The sequence below is a fragment of the Prinia subflava genome, chromosome 1, assembly GCF_021018805.1.
Source record: "Prinia subflava isolate CZ2003 ecotype Zambia chromosome 1, Cam_Psub_1.2, whole genome shotgun sequence".
NCBI classification, from domain to species: Eukaryota; Metazoa; Chordata; class Aves; order Passeriformes; family Cisticolidae; genus Prinia; species Prinia subflava.
The window spans coordinates 83,508,017-83,523,823 of record NC_086247.1 but is presented as its reverse complement, the minus strand read 5'-3'; the positions used below and the strand labels follow the sequence as shown (position 1 = coordinate 83,523,823).

The following is a 15,807-nucleotide window of genomic DNA, read 5'->3' as shown; positions in this document are numbered from 1 at the left end:
TCAGATCTAAAAATTTGGCTTCAAGTAGAATGTCAGTAGTTATCATCTTTATTTGGGTCCTCCTTTATTCCCCTTATGGGTAAATTTTGTTTGTTCTGGGTCTTCAAAGGTACTTTCTTAGGCAGTAAGATAAGAAAGATGATTTTTTTCTTTTGGTCTTTACATGTACTGTGTCTTCCCAAAACAGGCTGAAAAATCCCAGTTGGAATTATTTTTGCCAGCAGTAGTTTTCATCTTCTCTTCAGACTGTGCTCTACCAAGTACCCCAGTAACCATCCCTGGGAATATCCCCACCTTGGAGCTGGGTGCTGGGCTGGCAGGGGTGGGGTAGTAGTGGCGGGTGGTGTGGAGGAGCTGATGGGTGGGGTGGCAGGGCACAGGACTGGCCGGGCTTCAGCCCTTGGGGTGATTGTGCCTGTGCCCTGGGAAAGTGCTTGCTGTGGGGTTTTTATTCAACGTTTTCCCTCCTTTCTCTTGTGCAACAAAACAACTACCAAGGGCCTGGATTCAACAATGTGTTTAGACCAGAAACTTCCCTTTGAAATCCCTGTCAGCACTTTCCCAACATTAGCTAAGGCAGTGAAACAACAGATCATGGGGACGCTGAAGCAGAGATGAGAGCCTGTGCATTGTATTGACTCCGGTCTCCAGAGCTGTCCACGTGGCCCCAGAAAGCCTCTTTCTATTAATGGGAATATTTCCTTCAACTGCTTTGCTTTCCAGAAGCAGCCTAACCAGCTGTGACCCGCACTTGCAGTGTTTGCTGGGGGCTGTATTTGCACGGTGAGACACAAACCTTTCCAATTGGGGGAGGCTCAGCTGGGGTGGTCTGCACTTCCCCCATGCAAGTCCAGTCTGTTTGCATGGAATTAGCATGGGCACCATCCCTGGGGATGCTACTGTGCCTTGCACTTGGACTCTTGTCCTCCTGAAGCCACTCTGGAGTGAGTGGAGCAGTGGCATCCAAGTCACTTGAGTGTGATGATCCCACTTAGATGTGACTGAAGGCCAAAAGGTGATAAAGGTGTGAAGAGGAAGAGAGATAGCACTTGTCAGATAGCACTCTGGTCAGCAGAGCCAAGGATATTTATAGGTCAGTGTCACACGTATGGTCAGGAACACCTTGGTCATGGGAATACATCATCTCATTTCTTGAGCTGGAACAGCCTTTATCCACGCCCCTGGTATCACATTAAATGGTTCAAGTCTAAGCTTTAGATGTCTCAGCATGGGAAGGAGTTTGGTAAGTCCCAGCAGTGCAATTGGGATTTATCCACCTTGTTGTTAGTGACAGAGGGACCCTGTACCTGGTGGTGTCTTGGAGGAATGGGCAAGTGGCAGCTGGCTGTGGCCTGCAGGCAGATAACCCGTTTGATGCTGGGTACGGTACCAGCAGATGGTGCTGAAGAATGGATAGCACAGTGCCCAGGTGTTGCAAGGCCCCTTTAAGACTTCTTGTCTTGTGGCATTTTGGGAGCTCCTTGCACACCGGCCTTTGTGTGGAGGTGGTATTGTCAGCTAGGCGCAACCTGGGCCCTGAGCTCTGAGCCAAACAGGTTATTCAGTACATCACAGCTTCGGTTTCTCGTGCTGCATCAAAGATGTTGCGTGTTTCAGAATCGTGCGTGTCGCCACTATGGCGCTTCCTCTACCAAGCATGCCCTGAAACTGCTCACTTACTGGCAATAAGCAGCATTATTTAGCAGCTCACCCTAACACCCAACAGCTGCTGGTTTTCATGGGAAGGCCAATGGTTACTGTCCTCCTGCTATTGCCCCTGCACTCTTCTGCGCTCATGCTCTTGTCTCAGAAGATCTGCAGTCCTTGTGGGCATCATCCCAGTCCCAGCAGGCCCCCGCTTGACCTTGGTACAGTTTGAGTGAGATTTGAAGCCACTTTTTTCACCCCGGGTGGTGTCCTACTTGTTACAGATCAGAAATGCTGGAGTTCATAACTGAGTAGGTCATTGCTATAATGTTTTCCATTTGAAGTAGGAAACTGTCTGAATGAGGGGGAAAGAAAGTAGAATTTAAGATTGTTTTGTGAAGAATAGATTCTATATTTTACAAGTTCAATTATGACTGATTTTCCAGTTTTAGCTTTATATGCTTTTAATGTTGAGTCTAAATTAGGCCACAGGAAAAGGATGGTCTATCTTCAAAGAAGCATTTAAGCTGATTGTGTTCTTCAGATTCACGGAAAACAGCTGTGGGTGTAGCAGTAGCTCTCAAGCTCTCTTCCATGCTAGCACACAAGATGCGGATGCAAGCTGGATACTTCTGCTCTGTGGGAGTTTGGAGGAGAGGCTCAGTAAAACTGGTTGGCAAAATTACCACCAGAGCTGTAGAGCTGTAGGACCTTTTAGAGTACGGGAGCCAGGGGAAATGGGCAAGAGGAAAGGCATCCCACATCCTCCGCATGCAACTATGAAGCCTCTGATTTTCATGGGCAGAGACCACATTGCATAGATGGATAAATACATTCCTTTTCATTGCTGCCTGCCTGTTAAGAAAAGCTTCTTCAAGTACATCATTATCACTGCTTTGATTGAAATGCAACCTTGTACGTACAGATATATATGTGTATATATATACACACACCATCACAGATGGCAGGTGATACCACAGGGAGGTCTCCTTTGCAAAACACGGGGTGGTTCTGTCAGCACAGACTCTGATCTTTAAGGTTTTGTAGTGACTGTTCCAGTTTCTTAACAGTTGCTTTTTATGCAGCTCATCCAGGAGTGTTACCCTCCACTGTTCATATTTGTAGTGACTTGTCCATAGGTGACTAACATCTCTCTCTAGTCTATAGCTTGACATTTTTGGTGACGCAGATGTCCCATGATTTCTCTACTCATGTGTTATTCAGAAATAGGTATGGAAGAACAGTGGCTCCAGAACAAGTCCATGAACCAGCAGTCTTTTTCTTTTTGAAAGAGGCCACATTGCTCCTCAACAGTCTTTTGGGTAGTGTGGCACTGGTTTTGGCTGAAGAGGAACACAGAACTCTTATTACAGAGCAAAGAGTGGTAACTCATGGAAGAATTCATAAGTAGCTGCTCTTCAGTAATCCCACATGAGGGTGAGCTCTCTTCTTTCAGTGAACTCTGTGGATGTGCTGCAGGGCTTGCTTTGGGCCTGCTGAAGACCTGTTGTGACAGCTTATGTTACGTAGTGGTTGTCTGAATGGTGACTTCAGAAGCACTTAGCTTGGCTGGCAAACTGAACAAGCTCTGTTTGAATAACCATGCAGGCACAGAAGGCTAGTTGATGTTTGGAATTGTCAGCAAATGATGTTGAATAGATATTTTCAGCAAAATCATTGTATGTTTCCTAATGCTTCAAAGTACAAATTCAGAGATCAGGATGGTTTGAGAATATTAAAAGTGCAGAGGTACAAGTGCTCAATTGTGAGGTGCTGCAATTTTGTTTGGGTGGGCAGCTATTTGCTGCTTTGGCAGTGGTAACAGAAGGAATAGCTGGGGCTTGCAAAACGTGTTTATCTTCTTTTGAGAAGCTCCAGCTCTTTCAGCAAATAGAAAATTGGAAAACATCTTAATTGTTTTGGTGTTATGGGTTTCATTAGCATCTGGAAGAGGAATGCAGTTGATAATTTAAAGCCTTTCCAGTCTCCCTTCCAGCACATGATGTTTGGTGTTCCTGAGAGGCTCTCTTCATGTGGATGTCTGGACAGGTCCTGCAGCCCATTTGCTTGTTTAAAAGCTGAAAAATACAAGAAGTCGTTTTAAGTGGTATTCATTCTACCTAATTTTCATAAAACCTTGCCTCTGGGCAGGCTGCAGTGCCTCTGCATGGAGGACTGGGGCTATGGGAGAATAACTGCTGAACCTCCCCAAAGCTCAAGCCTCCCCAGAGCTGCTTCCCCTGGCCCTGAGCTGCAGCAATGATCAGGCCTTACAGGCAGTTCTGCCCCAAAAGCCAAGAGTTTTTGTGTGACTTCTTCTGCAGCAAGTGACAGTATTTCAGTCCTCTGAATTACTCTTTGTCTCTTTAGACTTGCAAGTTACTGAGACGTAGGAAGCTTTCTTGTTTATTGTTGCCTCTCTCACTTTCACATGACTTTTTATTGAAGACCCAGGCACTTCTTCGGCAAAGTGTTAGATTCAACATTCTTTTTAAGTTAAATGTGCTGAGGTGACCTAATCAGATGATAGCTGGTTGACCACAGGAATGGGAACTACGATACTGTGTAATCTAGTTTAATGTTAATTCACTCTGTGACCTTAGGCAAACAGCTTAGTCGCTGCAAAATGGGAATGATAATTCTTTTTAAATGTTGACAGAAAGTTGAGTAAATAAGCAAGTTCTACTCTCTGTGGGTCAGGCAGTCTTATTCTCAGAGGGACTTCAGAGCTTCCATTATTTCAAGTTACTTTGCAGTAAAGGGATGTAGCACAGGCATCTGGATCACTGAGGACTTACTCTGTTTACCAGAACTGATCCCAATACCTCAGCTTTCTGGGGTGTGTGTGTGTGTGGTTGTGTTTCGGGATGGAGTGAGGGATTCATGGTAATTAGGCTGGGTAATCTTGGGGGTCTTTTCCAACCTGTGATTCCATAACTCCTGGCCTTGTCTCCAACGGCAGTGTCATTCACCATCTTACACCCTGTGGCATGTAAACACAAGGCTCTTACACCCTGTGGCATGTAAACACAAGACGGATGGACCTCTCACTTCCCCTTCAGGCAGGAATGTGGCACTCTGTTCCATGGTGGTTTTAGTTTTGAAGTAGTGCATCCTTATGCTAAATAATGACAGAAATGAACTCAGCTCCATAGGGTTAAGAGCAGCAGTGACTTCATTTGCCACCAGTGAGTTTGCCCGAAATGTCCCGTGAAGCCTAAAGCAGACTACTTGCTGTTTAACATCCTGGTGACAAAACACCTCATGGCAGCAGAGCAACCTTTACAGTTTTTCATCTCTCAATTGCATTTCTTAAACTTTGAAGTGCCATTTATTTTGATACCTGGTATTTTTCAGGCCACGTTTTTATTTGGTAGGAATAGCATTAACGTGTATTAAAGGCAGAAAAGCCTGTGGAAAAGGTTAGAAGTTATTCCCAGAATGTAAATAATTTCCTAAATTTTGAGCTCTACAAGTCTGATGTGTTTTAAATGGCCTTTTAGAGAGCAAAATGAAACTCAGTGTGGCATTTAACCAACAGTTTACAGAGGTGCTAGTTATTCCACTTGGCTATATTTAGGAGTCCAGGAAACAACAATGACAAAAAAAATAGTGAAACACTCTTGCAAAAAGTTAAAGGAACAGTTTCAGCTATAAAACTGATGTCTGCAGCAAAAAACCACAGCTGCTAAATGTTACCAAATCATAATAATTGTGACAGAGTTACATCCCGATCTTTCTTTAAGACATCTTCACCCATGTGAAGGCCTCTTGATTTAAACAGGACTCAGCAGCAGCAGGGAGGTTTGTGTTAGAGGATCCTGGTAAAATTGGACTGCTCATGTAAATCAAGGCTTATTTTTGCATTCCAAAGGGTGAAAAAGTCACATGAGGGGAGTGAGATGCAAGACGTGTGAAGAAACCTTTATATAGCGACTCCACGCTGGGGAAGTCTCAGCTGGATGCTGTGCCCTGCTTGGAACAAAAAAGCAGCTGGCCACTGTGAGAGGGAGTCTTGGGGACTCCCCATGGCTTGGGGAGCATCGTCCACAAGGACCACCTGCTTGTTTGCTCTGTGAAAAAGTGCAGAAGGCTGAAGGATGGAAGGATAAGTCCTCAAATGAGTGAGGAGCAGACAGACAGCAAAGGGACAAGAGCAGAAGTGACAAAAACCACATAGGTGAGGGATCACTGATAGCATAATGAAACCTTACTTAGTGAAGATGAAACAGTACAATTAATGTGTTTTAAGTGGGTATAATTCGTCCCTCTCCAGAAAATGAAGTAGGTGAAGTGCTTAAGTTGATATTTTGCACTCTGCCTTATGAAGTGATGTAATTTTACCAATCTCTGAAATACTGATTGTGAATGAGTCAGTGTTTCTCAAGGGCTTTGGTCAGCTGTTCACATTTACTGGTCTGGAATCTCACTTTTATCATCCAGTCTCTCTCTGAGTTTCCCCTCATGTGTTCAAAACCAAGTTACTGTCAGTATACTAAGAGACTGTCATAGTATCATCAAAGTTGGAAATGCACTGTGATAGGTGCTACTTAAATATATGGGGAGACAGAGTTACCTGCTCTTGCAGGTCAGTGTTTGAATTGTTTTCCTGCTACGGTACAGTTTATTAGGGCTGTGATTTCTTGTCACAGCACTTTTACAACCCTAGTGTAAATGCAGATTTATCATCAAAAGGGTGTTTTTTGCTGCAAGAAAGGGACCATATTGATGCAAGCTTCCTTCCTTCATCTGCAGTGTTCCACAGGATGTGTTTGCGTCACCTGAGCTCACCTGTGCAATGAAGTTGCCTGTTAGCCTGGTCAGCTCTTCCTCCTGCTGACCCACCCTCAGCACAGCTTTGTGAACCCAGGAGGCGCTGCAGTCTAGAGGGCACCTGCTTGAGAAGGAACACCAGTGGGCTGGCCGGACACAGACACCGTATTGTTAGGAAGGGGAGGGAATTTGTCTCATGGGGAATTTGTCTCGCATCCTCCAGCCATGCCAGAGGGAGAGCCTGGGAATGACTGTGCTAAAGAGTGGGTTCACTTCTAGCTCTCCTGTTTCTCCTCTACAACTTTCACTGCAGCTCAGTGGTGATTACTCGATCGAGGGCGGTGCACCCTCTTTGCTCTGCTCTTGGGCAGGTAGCAAGTTATTCCATCAGCAAACACCCGCTTTTGCCTGTCCTCCCTCCCACCCCCGGCCCCTTGCCATGAGCAGGGCAGCAGCAGTGGTCGGAGGCATCCTTAATGAGGTCCCTAGCTGCTCACTGGGCTGATTTGGTTGTAGTTTTTAATAATGCGAGGTTATTTTGTTAGCGGCTTTACTTTCCAAGTCTTTTCCCCCTTCCAGCACCCCTAGGTACAGCTCTACTGGATCAGTTACCATCTGCTCCAGTGTTTGCATTTAGCCTGCAGGGCCTGTGATCTCAGAAATATTTCCTGTAAATGGGATCTCTCATGCCAGGCCTGTCACACAATAGATATATAATTGGATAAAACCTAAACTGAACAACAAACAAAAAGAAGAATACTACATGTTGAGCCATACACAGCACGTGAGCTGGTCCAAAATGGGATACACTCCTTGTTTATGTCTGAAGCTGCTCTTGTACGTCTTTTTTATTCTCTTTTGCTCTTTAACAAAATCAAATTAACGTAATAATTAAATTCCATGGTGCATTTTTTCCCTGCTTACTCTGGAGCAGCTTGCAGCGTGCATGCAGAGCATCAGTAGTGCCACAGCAAATGCAGTTGCTGGGTTTTAAGTCTTGATCCTGGTGTTGGATGCCAGGTAGAGTCCATGCTGAAGTCACAAACCCTTCTCCTCCGTGGTTTGGCTGTGTGCAGCATTTCTTGCTGGTTGGGAGGCAGGGTGGTGCACAGCCTGGGAACAAGGCTGGGCTCTGGGGGAACAGCGGGCAAACCACAGGCAGCCAATCCCCTGGTCACTGAGAGCAAGGGTGAAGGTGGCATCACTGATCCTTGCAAAGGAGAAAGAAATGCAAAATTCCTTTCAGTTCTTTAAACCCATTTTGAAGGCCTCCTGAACAGGGATACGGGTGTCTGTTAGATGCATGCTGGCCTCTTGGGCAGCTCACCTTTTGGATTTGTCAACCTTCCTGCAAGAAGGTAGAGATGCTAGAAAATATCTGATGCAATGAATCCACACCTAAACTAAAAAAACCCCTAACTGATTGTCAGAAACTGTTCACTGTGATTTTCCCCTTGCTCATACTGTGAATTTTGTTCATCATTGCTGCAAGAACAAACTGTATGAGTTGTATTCGTGCTGTTATTCTGCTAGTAATGAGCTTACAAATATTTTTTCTGTTTTGTTAGAGGGACTGCAAATTCTCTACCCTAGTCATAGCTTGCAAAAGCTGCACAGAAGTGCACTGCAGAACATCAAAAAAAGAATTGAATTCAGCTTCAGTCAAGACCAGTAATTGGTTTTCATACAAAAAAGAAAAAAAAATCCCAACCAAAAGCTGTTCATTTGTCTCGGGAAGATAAAAAAAAGCCCAGAGTTTGGATTTGATTGCCCTCCCCCTAAAGTAATAACAGTAATCCTAATAAGCAGGCAGATTTATAAATTTTCACCAACAGACAGTGCCACGATGTTATACTAACTTTGGTTTATTTACTACAAATGCAGTCTAAAGCACCAGAAATATAAACCTTGAATCCTTTTAAATTCCAACATAAAAGGGTTACATTTTATCAATATAGCTTATCTCCTAGCACTCTGCCTTTTTTATGAACCCGCAAAACATTCATTTTGTCTTCTGCTTTTTTTTTTTTTTTTTTTTTTTTTTTTTTTTTTTTTTTTTTGACATAGCCAGCAATTTCTAAATCAAGAATACAATCCCAATGCTAGTGCCATTTTTGGCGATAGGCTGTTTTATTGATTTCCACAATGCTGGCATTTCATCAATTACAGGAGAATACGGGCCCATAAATTCCCAAATCTATTCCCTTCCCAAAAGAAAGTGGCCTGATCTTTCACAGCAGCTTCCCTTTGCCTTTGAGTTGAACTGCAGGTTTAGTGGTTCAGGAAAAAAATCAGGTTTGATGAGCCTTAAAGAAACAAATAAACCAAGCCAGAAGCAATCAGAAGTACATGTCAGTTCATAAAAAGTGAGCCTTGGTTTCTTTGTCTAGAAGATTAACACTTCCTCAGGAGGGCTGTAATAGGATTGAGCCTTCCCCGTGGTACTTCAAAGACATGTGCTCCTGAAGACTTTTACTGAGTAACTTACAGTAGTGTTGGAAGCTTTGCCTCTGCTTTCCTTCTGGTTTCTTTCAATACTTCGAGGAAGATCTGAACTGAGGATTGTGTTACTCCACCTTATTTTTATCCCCCCAACATTTTCCCTCTTCTGTATGCAAATTTTGTATCCCTAAAGAAAAAAAGTAATGTAATTTGTGTAACAGTTGGAGATTTTAAAACATAAATATCCTTCTCTTTCATGTTACTACCTCAGTACTTTCACATGTCATATTTTTGCATTTAATGCCATATAGTGAAATACTTTCTTTGAATTCAAAGAGACCCAGAGCGTGTATTTTTGTCACATTCACAGCACTGCTCTTTCTCCAGGAGAACATGCTGTAAGCTTTGGTTTCCCAGGCACTTTGTGCAGAGTATTGAGTTCAGCTCTTGGTGTTCATCTGTGGTTGTAACATGCTATCACCTTTTTTCCGAACTTGAGCTCTTTTCCCCACCCTGGTTCAGATGCTTAGGCTTCTTTCCATGGTAGTGGAAACCTTGAATTCCATCGGACTGGAGGCAGAGAAAACCACTCCCTGGGTAAATGTTAACTGCTGGCCTGGAGACAGCCACTGTTCTGTGCTTAGAGAGAAGAAAGGAGCTGTGTTAGGTGGGAGAAGCTGGTCTTTTCCATGGGTAGGGATGCTCTACTGGTTTGGCCCCATAGCTAATAGGTCCTACCTCCTTGGGCTGGGCTGCTCTGAAAAGTGAAGTTGTAGTGACCCAGCAAGTTCCCTAGCTCCAAGGCTATGTGGTGCCTAGCTGGGCTCTCTGGTTCTCTGTGTGGCTCTTACAGAGACATGAAGAGCCCACATCCTGCTTAAATGCTTGCAATTGCTGTTTCTGGATCAGACCATAAGCTGATGTGCCTGAAGTCAGGCAGGGAGCAGAGAATCAGGCCCAGGTACCTGCAGTTTTTGTCCAGTTGCCTGAATCACAGGATGAAACTTCCTCTCGATGCCTCCAGGAGACATCAAGTAAAGAACCAGAAAGTCCCTGAGCATCATGATAGTTTAGTTCTTTTTCTTTCTATGACAAGTTTTGCTCTTGTACTGATTGAAATGAATGGGATTAGACAGGGAACACCATTTATGATTTAATTTCTCACTTCGAATGTGCTGTCAACCTCAGTAATTCTATTGCCAGGATTTCTCATAAAGCATCTTGGTATGCTAGTTAATACATTTAAATCTACTTTAAAACCCTCTCTCTCTCAAGAGCAAATGGAGCCCTGCTTAGCATTCCTTATCAGCTTGCTTAGGGGGGAAAAAAACAGTTGTCCTTGCTGTATTAGCTGGCAAGTGGAGTTGCATTCTTACTCCATGTACTTTACTAATTTGTAATCTTTCATTCTAACTAGCTTGTTTCCATGTTCTAGAGATTCAGTTGTTTTAGTATCAGCCTTGACTAATAATGTGGTGCAGCAGCTCAATTTCGATGACCACAAATAAAGCAAGCAAAAGTTGTAGACTAATTCTGGTAGTCAGACATACCCAAACAGAAGTTTCCTGCCCACGTTCATGTAAGCCCCAGTGAAACAGTCCCCTGTGCCCAGCCTCTGGGCCTGCTTGTCACCTAAGCCATTACCAGGAAACATTAAACAAGCCATGGAAAGTCCCCTTTGCTGGCAATTCTCACATTACTAAGTGGCACACAGGGGTTCCAGGATGAATAATCCCAAAGTTTACCCATATGGCTTCGAGGTGGTGGGACTTGCCAGTGGGAGGGCATTGAGGGCTTTTTGGAGCAACTGGGTGGGGTGGAGCACACTTCTTGTCCTCACCCAAGGAGGAAGGGTGGTGGGTACCTGGGGTGGCCCCGTGCTGCAGCTGGTGACATTGTCCAGGTGGGACCCAGCGCGCAGCTGTGGCCCGTGTGGTGGAGGGGGAACGGACGGTGTGTCACTGACTTCTTTTAAGTCAGGAATGGGCTCCTGGTTTATTGCAGTCCTGTAAATTCTGCTTTTGCTTGCTATAAATTAACCGCCGTATTAAGTGCAAAGTCCAGAAATAAAAGGACATAAATAGTTGCATTTGAAAGCTGTATCATCGTCTGTAGATGTTTAAGTGGGGATTTTATCCGTTAGATTAGAAATACCACTTATCTCATCCTTCTGGATATTTTCACTACCCTTCTAACTTGGGAGATAAATATCCCTTAATGGTTTTTTTATGTGTTTTATTTCTTTTTCCATGATGATCAGATCAGTTCTGACTGAAAATGAAGCCAATTATCAAGAACAATAAATTAAAAAGCGCATGTTGCTCCTTCTGCTCTGAAAGAAAGAACAGTAACTTAAGACAAAACAAATTTGGTTGCCAAGTCCAAGTACCAAAGGCAGCAAGGAGAACTCAGGCCCCATCCTAATTAAAGAGATCTAAACACAATGAAAACATATTGTACTGATGTCATATGTTAAAATATTTATAATTGCACAAAAAGGAATTGCAGCCTATTGAAAATATTTACAGAGCTCGCCATTTCTGCAGGCTAAAGAGAAGAGGGACTAAAAGGGACTGGTTTTGCTCAGCTGTGAAAGTTTTGCTCTTCAGGTTTTTCCTGTGAGGTCCAACATTACCTTGCCACTTCCTCTTATCAGTCACTGAGATAAGTGAAGAGCACTGCTGACATTGTATCTGAAGGCAGGAGATGGTATCTGTCAGGAATTGCTGTTTCCCCTGGGCATTGCGGTGCAGTTGTCTCTGCTGGAATAATTTCAGCTGCTGGGAAGCCACTTTGTAACGCGGGGGCCCTTCATATGGATCCAGAATGCCAGGTGGGGTGTGGGAATGCCAGGGGCTCCCAAAAGGAGAGGTGTGGTGGAGGGGAGCAAGGCCGGCATTCTCCTCAGATACATTCACCAGACTCAGGATTTGGCAAAAAGACATACCTTTGCCTGCTTGCTGCAGGGAAGTCGTGAGGGAAAGCTGACGTGTAGGAAGTCACGCTCCCTTTCAGCAAAACCAGAGAGGCAATGGGAAAAGCCACAGCCATAAGTGCAGAGATCTTGAAAATGCTGGCAACTCGGGCTGCACCAGTTTTCTGTAACGGTGTGTGACAGGGGTGGTGGGCAGGAGCCACTGCTGCTGTCTGAACGTGAATCCACCTGAGTGCGTTGTGTGAACCAGTCTCGCCCGTGTATGTTCCCACAGAAGCCTATTGCAGATGTGCTCACTTAAATACTTTCTGTAGTATAAAAATAGGCTTTTGGCTGCACACCATGTACTCATTGGAGAAGGAACTTTTCAACTGTGGCTTAATTTAATATCTTCCTTGTTTGTGTTTATGTTCCTTGATATTGATTTCCATGTCTTTCTTCCTCAAATACTGGCGAGATCCTTTAATAAGTAAATAATGCAAGCATCTTTCTAAGTTTCTCTAGTATTAAAGAGCTTTATGGCAACATATGGACATATTGAGGCTTCTTACTAACATATCAAAGAGGAGCGTTTATTAGTTAATGATTTTATTAGGAATTCGTGTTGCACCAGAAAGGTGATTGGAACTTGAACTATTTCAAGCATTGTTTTAGGGAATTAAGGGTATCTTTGTTTAGCTGGTTAGTGTCTACCTATAGTATTTAATATGAAACGAAAAACCAGCTTGTCAATCATACAAGAGAGGAAAAATGTTGCTGCCTCTCTGGAATTATTAATGAGCCAAGAAATGCTATTGCATTTCTGTATGACTTCGCTGTAGTTGGAAAAATTGACACTTTTTTGTCAGAGAGAGATTGATAGCTCCGCAGGGGTTCAGGAAAGAACAAAGGCAGGTTAGTGAGGGAGTGCTAAAAAGGACATGTATGAGGAAAGATGCCTGTTGTTTTCCTAAGTGGCTGTGGGTCACGGTGAGGGGATGCAGACAACCCTACACTGGACCAGCGTTAGCCACTAAGAGCAGCATGAAGGTTAAGTCAATTCCAGGCCAAAATCCATGTCTGTGGATGATTGTGGGGCTGTCCCCAAGGTAAGACACTTGCTGGGGAGTGGAGACAGTGGCTGGAGCATGGTGCCACATGAAGGTGGCTGAATGGATTTCCAGTGGTGTGGAGGCAGTTCAGCCATGGGTGCCTGGAGCCACTGGCCCTTGGTTAGCACAACTCATGTAATGGGCTGACAGAGCACAGCAGGGGCAGATGACCTTGAAAAAGCCAAAATTTAGCCTAAGTGCCAAGGAAGTCTTGCTATGGTTAAGGGCTTTGATCGTTTAGTATTGCCTCCTCAGGGAAATGAGAGATGCCAAACAGTTTGCAAAACATCAATGTAGATTGCTCTCTTAAAGCCAGACCAAGCAATTATGACCCCAAAAACGGATGGATGATGGCTTAAGCCTCTGAAGTGCACTCTCTCTACCCCTCACAGCAGTGGTTCTGTGTCTGTGACACAGACATGGCCATGTTACCCCAGTCTAAATAACACCTGACCCTTTCTTGGTCAGAAGGTTTGGGGATTACTTGATGGCTTTTGTCTTTTTCTCTCGAAAGAGTGCACAGCCAAAGCCGTGTGATGGCTTGTTTCTCAGAGCTTCCTGACCCAGCTTTCTGTCCGTGCTCCTGACAGGGAGGGTGATGCTGGTGCCTGCTTTCCAGGAGGCCAGCCCAGGGCCCCAGCACGACTCTTGGCTGGAGCAGCGTGCTGGCTTGTCCTGCCCATTGAAGCAGACCTTAGCTTGCCCTTCTGCTGCAGAAGTCTCGGGCTCTGTTCTCTATTTACTCCTACAACAACTCAATTAGTTTGATGGAAATGAGATGTCAAAATGCCCCAGGCTTCAGCGACTTACCCAATGTCACTCAGAAAGCTTTGGCAGGGCGGCTGCCTCCTGAAATCTATGTACCCTCCAGCAATGGGCCATTTCTCCTCCTCACCTTCAGAGACAGCTCAGCCGAGTGGAAGTCTGAGGCATTCAAGGGACAATTACAAAAAAATCGCTTGTTTATTTAACTTTCTAACAATTTAATCAACATCCTATTATTCTAAGGAAGTTTAGATACGGCTGTATTTTTTTTTTCTCTTCCTTAATTCAGCTTGACATATGCACTCCTGGGGTCAATCCTTTTACACAAAGCTTCAGCCTTGGCAAGATAAATCTAGACTAACAGAGAATAAACATATTTATATGATTTGTTTAATAGTGTATGGACATATTCCTACAAATCAGTGTTTGGCAATTAAGGCTTACTATAAACATAGTTTGACTATAAGGCAAAAACCTCCTCACTAACATTCAAATACTGCATGTGAGACCTGCCCAGCTGACAGATTACAGAGCAGGTTTTAAAGTGGACATGAAAAGAATGCCAAATTCAGCTTTCCTGGCAATAATTGCCATGGAAAGAAGCTGGATTAGAGCAACTGGAATAAAAAGTCAAGCACTAAAAGAAAAATGGTAATTACCGGTTTCTCTAATCATGTAAAATGAATGTTTTATGACATTTTAATATGATGCTTTTAGCCTTTCCTACTTTGTCAGTGCCAGCATCCTCTGAGCAGCTCATGGATGCTATAATTATGTGCTCTGAGCGATCAGCCGCATTGTGCCTTACCTGGCTGATTCAAGCTGAGCTGGAGACATCCTCTTCTGACTCAGTACTGTACCAACCACCACTCATTGGGAGGCAGAAATGAGGACACCAAAACGGAACCTCCTAGCATGTACTGTAAGCTTTTGGAAGGGGATTTTTTATGGAAATCAAGCCTTGGGATTAATAGATGAGTTTTGCATCTGAGATGTTTCAACTTCATAAGGTATCTGAATGCAGGCTCTTGATACAGCTTATTAAAGATATATGGGCTAATCATAATGTCTGGATATAAATTTAGACTTCCACAAAGTTTAGGAGCAATAGGATCCCAGCTTTAGGGCCCACCCTGCCCCTTCAGTAAGATGAAAACTCTTTACAGACTTCTAAAATGAAATTTGCCTGCCATCAGCCCCTATCTGGTTTTGAGAGGGTTGATTATAGGTTTATGTTTGAAAAGGGTGCACTCATCTACCCTTTCCTTTTCTTAAGGCGTAAAATTTTCCTAAGGTCGGCGTTAATTCTCTACTGATGCCTAATTTAGGTGGTGAGATTGGCTTATTTACAGGCTGACTGTGGCACGCTACTATTGAAATTAAATCTGCACTTTAATTTCCCTCTTAATCTGTTTCTTCATCACAGAGAATCATTATTCCTTGATAATACTCTGTAGAAGGAGAAGGCTGCTGTTTCTATTTTAGCATTGCACCTCAGAGATGCAGGATTTGGACTTAAGGCATCTCAGTGAATTGCTAATTTCCTATATTTATTCAGATATATGATTTCTAAAAGTATGAGAAAGTAAAGGGGAAAATACTCCGATTTTAAGTGGATGGTGCAGACTGTATATAACTGTTTTCCACCCTACCCCCATCAGGATGCGAAACAGCTGGTATGTCTCTCCAGAGACTAATGGTCTCTAGCTCCATTTTGCCTTCATAAGCCTCAGGCATTACTCTATAAGTGCATTCCAGGAATTAAATTAATTTACAAGCTGAGGAATATGCAGTTTCTCCTTACTTACAGGTCTCAGGACTGCTACTGTATGGTTGGGAGGATAATGTGCACTCTGCTGGTGAGACTGACTAGCATCTTCCCAGGGCAGTCATCACATTGGGCAGGGCAAGGGCAGCCTGCACCCCATCTGCCCACGTCGCTTCTGCTCCCAGGAACGTTACTCACTAGTGAGGTTATGAGGAGATAGTTCAGATAAGCTGTGCCTCCCCTGGTCATAGCCTTTATCCCTGCCGTGCCCAAGTTTCTTGATATACCGGTTTCATTCTTCAAAATTATATCCATCCATACCTAAAACCAAGTAATTCTGAACTGTCTCCCTGGAAGATGATTACTTCTGGGACCTAGCTTGTGTT

The 15,807-nt window shown here is 43.9% G+C and overlaps 1 protein-coding gene and 1 long non-coding RNA gene across 2 annotated transcripts in view; one reads left to right on the top strand and one right to left on the bottom strand.

The window, feature by feature from the left end:
- BCL2 (BCL2 apoptosis regulator) overlaps window positions 1-15,807 on the top strand; it is a 96,445-nt gene that overhangs the window by 19,121 nt on the left and 61,517 nt on the right. The gene's annotated exons all lie outside the window — the stretch shown is intronic.
- Window positions 8,426-13,814, bottom strand: LOC134562605 (uncharacterized). The gene is made up of 2 exons (XR_010083213.1): window positions 13,699-13,814; window positions 8,426-9,501 (listed from the first exon to the last, which is right to left on the bottom strand). It is a non-coding gene; the product is annotated as an uncharacterized LOC134562605 (long non-coding RNA).